The following is a 15,166-nucleotide window of genomic DNA, read 5'->3' on the forward strand; positions in this document are numbered from 1 at the left end:
CTTTATAATTAGACGATGAATGCTTTAAATTAATGCGTCTTGAGAATTTGTAGAATATCTAAAATATATTTCATTCAAAGAAAAAGTGTAAATATATACATGCGGGAGTTTTTCATCCCTGTAAGTCGGATAGTTTGTAGGTCTTAGCTTGGTACCTCATTAAGAAACCTTTTCAGGAAAAAGAGTGTACCTTATACCAAGATCCTTTATCATTCCTAACTATAGTACCTTCTTAGGTTACTGGCATGCCACGATCTGGGAAGCTCTCGTCCATCGAGTTTGGACAGTCTGTAGTAGCCCTTCCCAAGTACTTCTATGACTCGGTAGGGTCCTTTCCAGTTTGCTGCCAGCTTTTCTTCTCCAAGTCGAGTTGTTCCGTTGTCATTTCAGATTAGAGTGAGGTCGTTTTCTGCGAAACCTCGTGGTACTACCTTTTGATTATATCTCGAAGCCATTCGACATTTTAGTGCTTCTTCCTTGATCCGAGCTCTTTCCTGGACTTCCAGGAGTAGGTCAAGTTCTTCCCTTTGCAGTTGGGAGTTGGCTTCTTCATTGTAGTGTAATACTCTAGGCGACCCTTCCTCAATTTCTACCGGGATCATTGCCTCCACTCCATATGCTAGTCGGAAGGGTGATTCCTTTGTGGTGGAATGTGGCGTTGTCCGATATGCCCATAGGACTTGTGGGAGTTCCTCAGCCCAAGCTCCTTTTGCATCCTGTAATCTCCGTTTTAACCCAGCCAATATGACTTTGTTGGCAGCTTTAGCTTGTCCATTGGCTTGGGGATGTTCGACGGAGGTGAACTGGTGCTTTATGTTCAAATCGGCTACTAATTTTCTGAAGCCTGCATCTGTGAATTGGGTGCCATTGTCTGTGGTGTTGGAGTATGGGACCCCGAACCTTGTGACAATATTTCTATATAGGAATTTTCGACTTCTTTGAGCAGTAGCATTAGCTAGGGGTTCTTCCTCGATCCACTTTGTAAAGTAGTCTACCCCTACTATGAGGAATTTAACTTGTCCCGATCCCTGAGGAAAGGGTCTAAGAAGGTCGAGTCCCCATTTTGCAAATGGCCAAGGTGAGGTTACGCTGATGAGCTTTTCTGGCGGGGCGATGTGAAAGTTGGCATGTTTCTGGCATGGTGGGCATGCCCTTACAAACTCTGTAGCTTCCTTTTGTAGAGTTGGCCAATAAAATCCCACCCAGAGTACTTTTTTGGTGAGAGCTTGTGCTCCGAGATGATTACCACAAATGCCACTGTGTACTTCCCTAAAACTTCTCTTGTGTTGGAGGTCGGCACACATTTTAATAGTGGTATTGAAATCCCTCTTTTATATAGGGTGTTATTTATGATAGTGTAGTACTGAGCCTCTCGTTTTAACCTCTTTGCCTCTTATTCATCTGTGGGGAGTGTTTCTGTTTTGAGGTAGTTAATTATGGGGGTCATCCATCCTTGGTCCTGACCTATTATGGCTAGGACTTTTTTCTCTTCTGAGATTGACAGGTTCTGTAGCGTTTCCTGGATGAGGCTTCTGTTGTTGCCCCCTGGTTTGGTGCTGGCTAGTTTTGAGAGTGCATCAGCTCGGGCATTTTGTTCGCGGGGTATGTGGCAGATCTTGTATTCCCCGAGTTGTCCAAGCTGTTCCTTGTTTTTATCCAAATACTTTTTCATGGTGGGATCTTTGGCTTGGTAGCTCCCTATTATTTGTAAGGTGACTACTTGTGAATCGCTGAAGATGTTGAGTTTTTGAGCTCCAACCTCCTTAGCCAGCTTCAAACCAGCTAGTAACGCTTCATATTCTGCCTGGTTGTTTGAGGCTGGAAACCCAAATTTGAGGGAAAGCTCAACTTGGGTTCCTTGGTTGCTTTCTATTATCACACCTGCGCCGCTTCCAGTGTTATTCGAGGACCCGTCCATGTAGAGATTCCATTCTGTGGGGGTTTCCAGGGTATCTGTGAATTCTACAATGAAGTCGGCTAAGTACTGTGATTTAATGGCTGTCTGAGCTTCATATTGGAGGTCGAACTCTGATAACTCGACTGCCCATTGTAAAATTCTGCCTGCTAGATCTGTTTTATGCAATATCCCTTTCATGGGCTAGTCGGTCCGAACCTTAATGGTGTGAGCCTGAAAGTACGGACGAAGTCGTCGAGATGTCAGTATGAGAGTATAGGCAAACTTTTCTATTTTTTGGTAGTTCAGATCGGATCCCTGCAGTGCTTTATTAATGAAGTATACAGGTTGTTGCCCTTTGTCATCCTCTCAAACCAGTGTTGAGGCTACTGCCCGACTTCTTACCGCAAAGTACAATACGAGTGGTTCTTCCTCTCGTGGTCGAGTTAGGATAGGTGGTCGTCCCAGGAAAATTTTGAAATCCTGGAAGGCTTGCTCGCATTCCATTGTCCATTCGAACTTCTTTCCTTTCCTTAAAGTGGCATAGAAGGGGAGAGATCTTATCGTTGATCCTGCTAAGAATCTGGATAAGGCTGCCAATCTCCCATTGAGTTGTTGTACCTCTCTGACACAAGTTGGGCTCTTCATGTTGAGTATGGCCTGGCATTTGTCTGGATTTGCTTCAATTCCTCTTTGTGTGAGCATGAAACCTAAGAATTTGCCCGCTTCTACTGTAAGGTGCATTTTGCAGGATTGAGTCGCATGTCATGCTTCCTTATAGTGTCGAACACTTGGGCCAGGTTAGACAATAATGTCTCTTCACTTTGTGTCTTTATTAACATGTCATCCACGTAGACTTCCATGATTTTTCCGATATGATCTGAAAATACTTTATTCATTAACCTTTGATAAGTAGCTCCCGCATTCTTAAGACCGAAAGGCATCACAATGTAGCAGTAATTTACTTTTGGTATTAAAAATGAGGTCTTTTCTTGATCTGGTAGATATATGGGGATTTGGTTGTATCCAGAATATGCATCCATAAACGAGAGGTATCTATACCCGGATGAAGCATCTACCAGAGCGTCGATATTTGGTAGCGGGTAAGGATCTTTTGGGTAGGCTTTGTTGAGATCGGTGTAGTCGGTGCACATTCGCCACTTCCCATTTGATTTTTTTACCAAGATGACGTTAGCTAGCCATAGTGGGTACTTGACTTCTCTTATGAATCCTGCCTCTAGTAGTGCTTGTACCTATTCTTCCAAGCTTGGGATCGTTCTGGCCCAAGTTTTCTTCGTCTCTGTTGTACTGGCCGAGATCCTGCATAGACCGCCAACTTGTGACACATTAGCTTGGGGTCTATGCCTGGCATGTCTGCAACTTTCCATGCGAAGAGATCGACATTATCTCATAAGAACTGTACTAGTAATTCTTTTGCGTCTCCCTTCAGGATCGTGCCGATATTAGTTGTTTTGTCCGAGGTGTCTCCGATCTGGACTTTCTCTACTTCACCTTCGGGCTGCGGATGGAGTTCTTCTCGTCGCTGAACTCCACCAAGCTCAATTGTATAGAACTCTTCTCTTCTGCCTCTGAGGTTCAGACTTTCGTTATAACAGCAGTGTGCCATCTTTTGATCTACTTTTATCGTAGCTATCCCTTCTGTAGTTGGGAATTTCATGCATAGATGTGGAGTTGAGACTATTGTGCCGAGTTGATTTAGTGTTGTCCGACTTATTAAGGCATTGTAGGTTGAACTCACGTCGACTACGATGTAGTCTATCTTGAATGTTCTGGATTGGTTCCCTTTTCCGAAGATTGTATGTAGTGACACGTATTCCAGTGGTTATACTGGGGTATCTCCCAGTCCGAACAGGCTGTTCGGGTATGCTCTAAGCTCCTTTTCTTCTAAACCGAGCTTGTCGAAGGCAATTTTGAATAAGATATCGGCGGAGATCCCTTGGTCTATTAATGTACGGTGGAGGTTGGCATTTGCCAGTATGATGGTGATGACCATGGGATCGTCGTGTCCTGAGATGATACCGGATGTGTCTTCTTTGGTGAATGTGATTGCAGGGATGTCGAGTGCTTCCTCCTTCCCTTTAAGATGATATACTTCTTTGAGGTATCTTTTGCGGGATGATTTAGAGATTCCTCCTCCTGCAAATTCTCCGTGTATCATATGGACATGTCTTTCTGGTGTACGAGGTGATCGCTCGGTTCGTCCGACATCTTCATCCCTTCTTTTCTTTCTTTGCTCATCATCTCGGGTGGCCAGAAACCGATCTAAATTTCCTTCTCTCACTAATTTTTCTATGACGTTTTTTAAGTCGAAACATTCGTTGGTGGAATGCGCTCAGACTCGATGATATTCACAGTATTCGTTCTGATTTCCTCCTCCTCTTTTGCCTTTGAGTGGTCGAGCTGGGGGTATCTTTTCTGTGTTACAGACTTCTTTGTAAATATCCACAAGGGACACCCGAAGAGGGGTGTAATTATGATACTTTTTGATTTTTTCCCCCGTTCGATCTTCCTTCTTTTTGGATTCTTTATCTTTATCTCGGTAGGTGAAACCAGATTTTGAGGCTTCTCCAAGTCAGGAATTTTTCTCCATGTTGATGTACTTCTCCGCCCGCTCTTGCACCTCATCCAGAGATGTGGGGTATTTCTTTGATATAGATTAGCTAAAAGGTCCCTCTCGTAGGCCATTGATGAGGCCCGTGATAGCGGCCTCTGTTGGCAAGCTTTGTATATCTAGGCACGTTTTGTTGAATCTTTCCATGTAGTTGCAAAGACTTTCCCAATCTCCTTGCTTGATTCCTAGTAGACTGGGGACGTGCTTAGCCTTGTCTTTTTGGATGGAGAATCTGGCCAGAAATTTTTTGGCTAGGTCGTCAAAGCTTGAGATGGACTTAGGAGGTAAATTGTTGAACCATCTAATTGCTGTCTTCATGAGAATCGTTGGAAAGGCTTTGCAGTGAACGGCGTCTGAGGCGTCGGTGAGGTACATTCTGCTTCTGAAGTTGCTGAGGTGATGGTTGGGATCTGTAGTGCCATCGTACAAAGTCATATCTAGGAATTTGAAGTCCTTGGGAATTTTAGTTTTCATGATTTCCCTAGTGAATGGATCTTGATCTTTGCGTGAGTTGTCCTCAGGGGTGGTCCGGGTAGCCTTCGCTTTGAGATCGGCTTCGAGTTGTAGGATTTTATCTTCTAACTCTCGACATCGCCTTAACTCTCTTTGTAGATCCTTGCCAACTTCTCGTTGATTGCTGGCTTTCTTTTTCAAGTTACTTTAAACGATCTTGAAGTGCTTCTATTACTCCTGGATTTGAGGAGTTTTTGTCTCCGTTAGATTCCAGAGTATCTTTTGGTGTAGCGTCCGCATTTTTATGCGGCGTTCTGTCCTCTAGATCTGAATCGTGGTCGTTGTCATGGTCGTCTGCCATGGTGGTGGGATGACTTCTAGGTTCCCCAGCAATGGCGCCAATGTTTCGAGGGTTACCTGAAACTGTAGGTCGATCTCAGACGAGATCTTCTGTACTGGTCGGAGATGACGTGTCCGACTGGTGGGTAGCGGCCAGAGCGGTCGTGTCTGACTTGTTGGACTGGCTGCACTTCTGATCCTTGGTCCCCGGAGGGTGGGGGGTACCTGCAAGAGACTCCGATGCTTAAGTTAGCACGGGTATTAAGCAGGTTTTTAGTAGAATCAGAGTATGAGTTATACCTGGGTGCTCCAGTGTATTTATAGTAGTGTGGGCTGACCTTTCTGATAAGATAAGTTAGTTATCTTATCTTATCTTATTTTGAGTGAAGTCAGCTTATCTTCAAGGGAATCGCCTTTATCCCTATAGACTTGGATTGCCCTTGGATTTTGGGTCGTGTTCCGTTATTTGGGCCCTTTATTGGGCTTTCCTGTCGATTTGGCCGACCTCTTTGAGAAGATGTCGGATAGCCTGACCTGAAGTGGTCAGTCGCTTTGTCACTGAATATCTCGGGTCGGATAGCTCGACCCAGGGTGTGAACAGAATGGGCAAAGGCTCTTCAAGCAAAGTCTTTCTCTTTGGCTCCTTGACCTTGGGTGGTTCTTCCTCGCTTTTGTCAACATTTTCATTTTCACCCTTCATCACCTTCACTTCTTCTCCTACCTCCTCATTGGTTGTTGATGAGCGGATAATTTATACCCTTTTTGGCACTATTTTTAGGTAGTTTTTAGTATGATTTAATTAGTTTTTATTATATTTTTATTAGTTTTTAAATAAAAATCACATTTTTGGAATTTACTATGATTTTGTGTGTTTTTCTGTGATTTCAGGTATTTTCTGGCTGAAATTAAGGACCTGAACAAAAATCTGATTCAAAGGCTAAAAAGGACTGCAGATGCTGTTGGATTCTGACCTCCCTGCACTCGAAATGGATTTTCTGGAGTTACAGAAGCCCAATTAGCACGCTCTTAATTGTGTTGGAAAGTAGACATCCTGGGCTTTCCAGCAATATATAATAGTTCATACTTTGCCCGAGTTTTGATAACGCAAACTGGAGTTTAAACGCCAACTTTCTACCATATTCTGGCGTTAAACGCCAGAACTGGCATAAAAGCTGGAGTTAAACGCCCAAACTGGCACCAAAGCTGGCATTTTACTCCAAGAAAAGCCTCTACATGTGAAAGCTTCAATGCTCAGCCCAAGCACACACCAAGTGGGCCCGGAAGTGGATTTCTTCATCATTTACTTATTTCTGTAAATCCTAGGTTACTAGTTTTCTATAAATAGGACCTTTTGCTATTGTATTTTCATTTCTGGAACACATTATGTAACTTTTATGTTCTGAAACCTCCATGGGAGGCTGGCCACTCGGCCATATCTACCCTATTTTCACTTATGTATTTTCAACGGTGGAGTTTCTACACCCCATAGATTAAGGTGTGGAGCTCTGCTGTTCCTCATGAATAAATGCAATTGCTACTGTTTTTCTATTCAATTCTAGCTTATTCTTGTTCCAAGATATTCATTCGCACACAAGAACATGATGAATATGATGATTATGTGACACTCATCACCATTCTCACTTATGAACGCATGTCTGACAACCACTTCCTTTCTACATGAAAACAAGCTTGAATGCATATCTCTTAGCCTCGAGATAAGAGTCTTCGTGGTATAAGCTAGAATTAATTGGCAGCATTCTTGAGATTCGAAAAGTCTAAACTTTGTCTGTGGTATTCCGAGTAGGATCTGGGATAGGATGACTGTGACGAGCTTCAAACTCGCGAGTGTTGGGCGTAGTGACAGACGCAAAAGGATCAGTGGATCCTGTTCCAACATGAGTGAGAACCGATAGATGATTAGCCGTGCGGTGATAGCGTATTTGGACCATTTTTACTGAGAGGACGGATGGTAGCCATTGACAACGGTGATCCCCAACATACAGCTTGCCATGGAAAGGAATACCCATGATTGGATGAAGGCAGTAGGAAAGCAGAGGTTCAGAAGCAACAAGCATCTCCATACGCTTATCTGAAATCCTACCAATGAATTACATAAGTATTTCTGTCTTATTTTTTGTTTTTCTTATATTTTAATTATCGAAATCCTATAACCATTTGAATCCACCTGACTGAGATTTACAAGGATAACCATAGCTCACTTCAAGCCGGTAATCTCCGTGGGATCGACCGTTACTCACGTAAGGTATTACTTGGACGATCCAGTGCACTTGCTGGTCAGTTGCACGAAGTTGTGTGAAAGTGTGCGATCACGATTTTATGTACCAAGTTTTTGGCGCCGTTGCCGGGGATTGTTCGAGTTTGGACAACTGATGGTTCATCTTGTTGTTCATATTAGGTAATTTTATTTTAAGCTTTTATTTTTATTTTATTTTTGAAAAAAAAATTTCTTTTTCAGAATTTTTAAGAATGAATTCTAGAGTTTCATGATGATCTGTTGAAGTCAGGCTGGCTGTGAAGCCATGTCTAATCTTTTGGACCGAGGATTCAACTTATCATCACAAGAGCTTGTTGATTTCTATCAATCTTGCTGTTGAATATAATGATCTGCTGAAGCTTGGCTGGCCATTGGCCATGTCTAGTGTTTTGGACTGAAGCCTTCACTGAAAGCTTGGCTGGCTAGTAAGCCATGTCTAATTCCTGGACCGGAGTTTTAGACTAACATTGCATGATTCCTGGAATTCTCATTAAGAATTTTGAATTCCCTATTTTCTTTTTCCAAATAATTTTTGAAAAATAAAAAAAATTTATAAAAATAAAAAATAGTTTGTGTTTCTTGTTTGAGTCTAGTGACATATTTTAAGTTTGGTGTGAATTGCATGTTTTTCTTTCTCTTGCATTTTTCGAAATCTTATGCATTATGTTCTTTGTGGATCTTCAAGTTGTTCTTGATGATTTTCTTTGTTCTGATCTTTGAACTCTCCTGTTTGGTGTCTTTTGTTGTTTTTCATATGCATTTTCAAATTGTTATTGTCCATAGTATACAAACTTCTATGTTTGGTGTCTTGCATGAATTGTTTATTTGATCTTAGTCTTCCATGTTTAACTTCATTTTGTTGTTTTTCATCATTAAAAATTCAAAACAAAATTTCAAAAATTATGTTTTTTCAACTCAATAATACAGAAAATTAAAGATTCAGAACATACAGCAGAGGAATTTACAGAGAAAAAGTTGGGCGTTTAAAATTGGCGTTTAAACGCCAGCCAGGGTACTTGGCTAGGCGTTAAACGCCCAAAAGGGTAGTATTTTGGGCGTTAAACGGCAGAATGGATACCATTCTGGGCGTTTAATGCCAGGATGGCACAGGAGAGGAGATTTTGTTTTCAATTCAAATATTTTTCAAATTTTCATAATTTTTCAAAATCAAATCTTTTTCAAATCATATTTTTTTCATAACATTTTCAAAATCAAATGTTTTCCATTTTTCTCTCACTATTTTTGAAAATGGTTGCTACTAATTAATGATTTGATTCAAAAATTTCAAGTTTGTTACTCCCTTGTTAAGAAAGGTTCAATATTTGAATTTTAGAATCATATCTTTTAAATTTCTTGTTAGCCATGTCATTAATTTTAAAAATCAAATCTTTTTAAATTATTTTTCAATCATATATTCTCAACCACATATTTTTCAAAATAATTTTCAATCCTAAATTCTGATTTCAAAATCTTTCCTAACTTTTTTTTATCTTTTCAAATTTGATTTTCAAACCTTTCCAAATTAACTACTTGACTTTTTGTTTGATTTTAAAAGTTTTCTACGTCAATCATATCTTTTTCAAACCCACCTAACAACCTTTCTCACTTTTAATTTTCGAAAATCATCAACCACTTTTTCAAAATTCCTTTTAATTAATTTAAATTTTTTTATTTTTGTTTTCGAAAATTTCCTCACCTCCTCACCCTCTTCTATTTAAGGACTAACACTCCTCCTCTTTTAGCAATTCGGACTCACTCCCTCTTTATAAGTTCGAATTCTCCTCTCTACCTTATCCTTCTATTCTTATTTTCCTCTGACACCTCAAGGAATCTCTATACTGTGACATAGAGGATTCCATACTTTCTTGTTCTCTTCTCCTTCATATGAGCAGGAACAAAGACAAAGGCATTCTTGTTGAAGCTGATCCTGAACCTGAAAGGACCTTGAAGAGGAAGCTAAGAGAAGCTAAAGCACAACTCTCTGGAGAGGACCTAACAAAAATTTTCGAAGAAGAAGAAGACATGGCAGCCGAAAATAACAACAATGGTGGAGATGCAAGGAAGATGCTTGGTGACTTTATTGCACCCCCTTCTGACTTCTGTGGAAGGAGCATCTCAATTCCTGCAATTGGAGCAAACAAGTTTGAGCTTAAGCCTCAATTAGTTTCTCTAATACAGCAGAATTACAAGTATCATGGACTTCCATTGGAAGATCCTCATCAGTTTTTAGCTGAATTCTTGTAAATCTGTGACACTGTTAAGACTCATGGGGTTGACCCTGAGGTCTATAGACTTATGCTCTTCCCTTTTGCTGTAAGAAACAGAGCTAGGACATGGTTGGACTCACAACCTAAAGAAAGCCTGAACTCTTAGGAAAAGCTAGTCAATGCCTTCTTGGCAAAGTTCTTTCCACCTCAAAAATTGAGTAAGCTTAGAGAGGAAGTCCAAACCTTCAGACAGAAGGAAGGAGAATCCCTCTATGAAGCTTGGGAAAGATACAAGCAATTGATCAGAAGGTGTCCTTCTAGCATTCTTTCAGAATGGAGCATCATATGTATATTCTATGATGGTCTGTCTGAACTGTCCAAGATGTCATTGGACAACTCTGCAGGTGGATCTCTTCATCTGAAGAAGACACCTGAAGAAGCCCAGGAACTCACTGAAATGGTTGCAAATAACCAATTCATGTACACTTCTGAAAGGAATCCTATGAATAATGGGACAATTCAGAAGAAAGGAGTTCTTGAGATTGATACTCTGAATTCCATATTGGCTCAAAATAAAATATTGACTCAGCAAGTCAATATAATTTCTCAGAGTCTGTTTGGAATGCAAGCTACAACAGGCAGTACTAAGGAAGCTTCCTCTGAAGAAGAAGCTTATGACCCTGAGAACCCTGTAATGGAATAGGTGAATTACATGGGAGAACCCTATGGAAACACCTATAATCCTTCATGGAGAAATCATCCAAATCTCTCATGGAAGGACTAAAAGAAGCCTTAACAAGGCTTCAACAACAATAATGGTGGAAGAAATAGGTTTAGTAATAGCAAGCCTTTTCCATCATCTTCTCAGCAATAGACAGAGAATTCTGAGCAGAGTCTCTCTAGCTTAGCAGCCATAGTCTCTGATCTATCTAAAACCACACTAAGTTTCATGAATGAAACAAGGTCCTCCATTAGAAATTTGGAGGCACAGGTGGGTCAACTGAGTAAGAAAGTTACTGAACTCCCTCCTAGTACTCTCCCAAGCAATACAGAAGAGAACCCAAAAAGAGAGTGCAAGGCCATCAACATAACCCACACGGTCGAACCTGGAGAGGAGGAAGAGACAGTGATTTCCACTGAGGAAGACCTCAATGGATGTCCACTGGCCTCCAAGGAGTTCCTAATTAGGAACCAGAGAAATCTTAGGCTCAGATAGAGATCATAGAGATTCCACTAAACCTACTTCTGCCATTCATGAGCTCTGATGAGTATTCTTCCTCTGAAGAGGATGAAGATATTACTGAAGAGCAAGTTGCTACGTACCTTGGAGCAATCATGAAGCTGAATGCCAAGTTATTTAGTAATGAGACTTGGGAGGATGAACCACCCTTGCTCACCAATGAACTGAATACCTTGGTTAGGCAGAAATTACCTCAGAAGAAACTGGATCCCAGAAATTTCTTAATACCCTGTACCGTAGGCACCATGACCTTTGAGAAGGCTTTGTGTGACCTAGGGTCAAGTATAAACCTCATGCCCCTCTCTGTAATGGAGAAGCTAGGGATCCTTGAGGTGCAAGCTGCAAGAATTTTACTAGAGATGGCAGACAATTTAAGGAAACAAGCTTATGGACTTGTAGAGTATGTCTTGATAAAGATTGAAGGCCTTTACATCCCTGCTGACTTCATAATCCTGGACACTTGGAAGAGTATGGATGAATCCATCATCCTTGGCAGACCCTTCCTAGCCACAGTAAAAGCTGTGATTGATGTTGACAGAGGAGAATTGGTCCTTCAAGTGAATGGGGACTACCTTGTATTTAAGGCTCAATGATCTCCTTCTGTACACATGGAGAAGAAGCATGAAAAGCTTCTCTCCATGTAGAGTCAAACAGATCCCCCACATTCAAACTCTAAGTTTGGTGTTGGGAGGCCATCATCATGCTCTGAGTATCTGTGAGGCCCCATGAGAGCCAACTGTCAATCTATTGACATTAAAGAAGCGCTTGTTGGGAGGCAACCCAATTTTTATTTATCTATGTTAAATTTTTATTTTCTTTTGTTATTTTATGTTTTCTTTAGGATGATGATCATGTGAAGTCACAAAAACAATTGAAAAAGTAAAAAGAATGAAAAATATCATTGAAAATAGCACACCCCAGAGGACGATCTTACTGGCGTTTAAACGCCAGTAAGGGTAGCAGAATGGGCATTAAACGCCCAGTCTGGCACCATTATAGGCGTTTAATGCCAGAAAAAGGGCACCAGATTGGCGTTTAACGCCAGAAAGGGGCACAAAGCTGGCGTTTAAATGCCAGAAATGGACAGCAACCTGGCGTTTAACGCCAGAATTGGCACTCCAAAGAGCGTTTACATGCCAACATGGTGCAGGGATGAGAAATCCTTGACACCTCAGGATCTGTGGACCCCACAGGATCCCCACCTACCTCAACTCTCTCTCTCTCTTCTTCACACTTTCCAAGAGCACCCTTTCCCCAATACCCTTCACCAATCACATCCTCCCACTCTTCCCCCAAAAAAACCCCATCCACCTCACCATTCAAATTCAAACTATTTCCCTCCCTAATACACGAACCCTACTATCTCTTTCCACTCCTATATAAATGCCTCTTCACTCCTTCTTTTCTACTTACCACAAACACTACTTCTCCCCCTTGGCCGAACCATTAAACCCTCTCCATCTCATCTATTTCTTCTTTTTCTACTCTCTTCTTTCTTTTGCTCGAGGATGAGCAAACCTTCTAAGTTTGGTAGGTAAAAGTGTTGCTTTTTATTTTTCCATAACCATTTATGGCACCTAAGACCAGAGAAACCTCTCGAAAGAGGAAAGGTAAGGCAAAAGCTTCCACCTTTGAGTCATAAGAGATGGAGAGATTCATCTCAAAGGTCCATCAAGACCACTTCTATGAAGTTGTGGCCAAGAAGAAGGTAATCTCTGAGGTCCATTTTAAGCTCAAAATGAGTGAATATCCAGAGATCTGACATGAGATTCGAAGAAGAGGTTGGGAAATTCTCACCAACCCCATTCAACAAATCGGGATCTTAATGGTTCAAGAGTTCTATGCCAATGCATGGATCACCAAAAACCATGATCAAAGTATGAAGCCGGACCCAAAGAATTGGATTACAATGGTCTGGTGGAAATACTTAGATTTCAGTCTGGAAAATGTAAGGTTGGCATTCAACTTGCCAATGATGCAAGGAGATGCACGACCCTACACTAGAAGGATCAACTTTGATCAAAGGTTGGACCAAGTCCTTATGGACATTTGTGTGGAAGACGCTCAATGGAAGAGAGACGCAAGAGGCAAGCCGATTCAACTAAGAATGCTTGACCTCAAGCCCGTGGCTAGGGGATGGTTGGAGTTCATCCAACGCTCAATCATTCCTACTAGCAACCGATCTGAAGTTACTATAGACCGGGCTATCATGATCCATAGCATCATGAATGGAGAGGAAGTAGAAGTTCATGAGGTTATATCCCTAGAACTCTACAAGGTGGCTGACAAGTCCTCTACTTTGGCAAGGTTAGCCTTCCCTCATCTCATTTGTCCCCTCTGTAACTCAGTTGGAATTGACATAGAAGAAGACATCCTCATTGATGAGGACAATCCCATCACTAAGAAAAGGATGGAGCAAGCAAGAGAGCCCACTCATGGACCTCAACAAGAGCATGAGGAAATTCCTCATCATGAAATCCCTGAGATGCCTCAAGGGATGCACTTCCCTCCACAAAATTATTGGGAGCAAATTAACACCTCCCTAGGAGAATTAAGTTCCAACATTGGACAACTAAGGGTGGAGCACCAAGAGCATTCCATCCTCCTTCATGAAATTAGAGAAGACCAAAGAGCCATGAAGGAGGAGCAATAAAGGCAAGGAAGAGACATAGAGGAGCTCAAGCGTTGCATTGGATCTTCAAGAGGAAGAACTAGCCGCCATCACTAAGGTAGACCCGTTCTTTAATCTCCTTGCTCTTATTTTTCTATTTTTCGAAAATTATGCTTTATGTTTTATTTATGTTTGTGTCTTACTACATGATCATTAGTGTCTTAGTGGCTATGCCTTAAAGCTATGAATGTCCTATGAATCCATCACCTTTCTTAAACAAAAAATGTTTTTAATTACAAAAGAACAAGAAGTACATGAATTTTGAATTTTAAAATAGTTTAATTATTTTGATGTGGTGGCAATACTTTTTATTTTTTGAATGAATGCTTGAACAGTGCATATTTTTGAATTTGTTGTTTATGAATGTTAAAATTGTTGGCTCTTGAAAGAATGATGAAAAAGGTGAATTGTTATTGATAATCTGAAAAATCATAAAATTGATTCTTGAAGCAGGAAAAAGCAGTGAATACAAGGCTTGAAAAAAATATGGCGAAAAATAAAAGAAAAAGAAAGAAAAAGAAAAAAAAGCATGCAGAAAAAGCCAGTAACCCTTTAAACCAAAAGGCAAAGGTGAAAACGATCCAATGCTTTGAGCATTAATGGATAGGAGGGCCTAAAGGAATAAAATCCTGGCCTAAGTGGCTAAACCAAGCTGTCCCTAACCATGTCCTTGTGGCATAAAGGTGTCAAGTGAAAAGCTTGAGACTGAGCGGTTAAAGTCGTGGTCCAAAGCAAAAGAGTGTGCTTAAGAGCTTTGGACACCTCTAATTGGGGACTCTAGCAAAGCTGAGTCACAATCTGAAAAGATTAACCCAATTTTGTGTTTGTGGCATTTATGTATCCGGTGGTAATACTAGAAAACAAAATGCTTAGGGTCACGACCAAGACTCATAAAGTAACTGTGTTCAAGAATCAACATACTGAACTAGGAGAATCAATAATACTATCTGAATTCTAAGTTCCTATAGATGCCAATCATTCTGAGCTTCAAAGGATAAGTGAGATGCCAAAACTGTTCAGAAGCAAAAAGCTAATAGCCCCGCTCATCTAATTAAGACTGATCTTCATAGATGTTTTCAGAATTTATTGTATATTCACTTCTTTTTTATCCTACTTTTTTTGGCACTGTTTTTAGGTAGTTTTTAGTATGATTTAATTAGTTTTTATTATATTTTTATTAGTTTTTAAATAAAAATCACATTTCTGGACTTTACTATGAGTTTGTGTGTTTTTCTGTGATTTCAGGTATTTTCTGGCTAAAATTGAGGGACCTGAGCAAAAATCTGATTTAGAGGCTGAAGTTTGCTGTTGGATTCTGACCTCCCTGCACTCGAATTGGAGCACTCTCAATTGCGTTGGAAAGTAGACATCCTGGGCTTTCCAACAATATATAATAGTCCATACTTTACCCGAGTTTGATAACGCAAAATGTTGTTTAAACGCCAACTTTCTACC

The 15,166-nt window shown here is 40.7% G+C and overlaps 1 non-coding gene across 1 annotated transcript; it reads right to left on the reverse strand.

Annotated features, from left to right (window-relative positions):
• Positions 1–10,020: 10,020 nt before the first annotated feature.
• Positions 10,021–10,124, reverse strand: LOC112768700 (small nucleolar RNA R71). Its single transcript, XR_003186099.1, has one exon. It is a non-coding gene; the product is annotated as a small nucleolar RNA R71 (small nucleolar RNA).
• Positions 10,125–15,166: the final 5,042 nt, after the last annotated feature.

Source organism: Arachis hypogaea, chromosome 17 (genome assembly GCF_003086295.3).
Source record: "Arachis hypogaea cultivar Tifrunner chromosome 17, arahy.Tifrunner.gnm2.J5K5, whole genome shotgun sequence".
In the NCBI taxonomy this organism is placed as follows: Eukaryota; Viridiplantae; Streptophyta; class Magnoliopsida; order Fabales; family Fabaceae; genus Arachis; species Arachis hypogaea.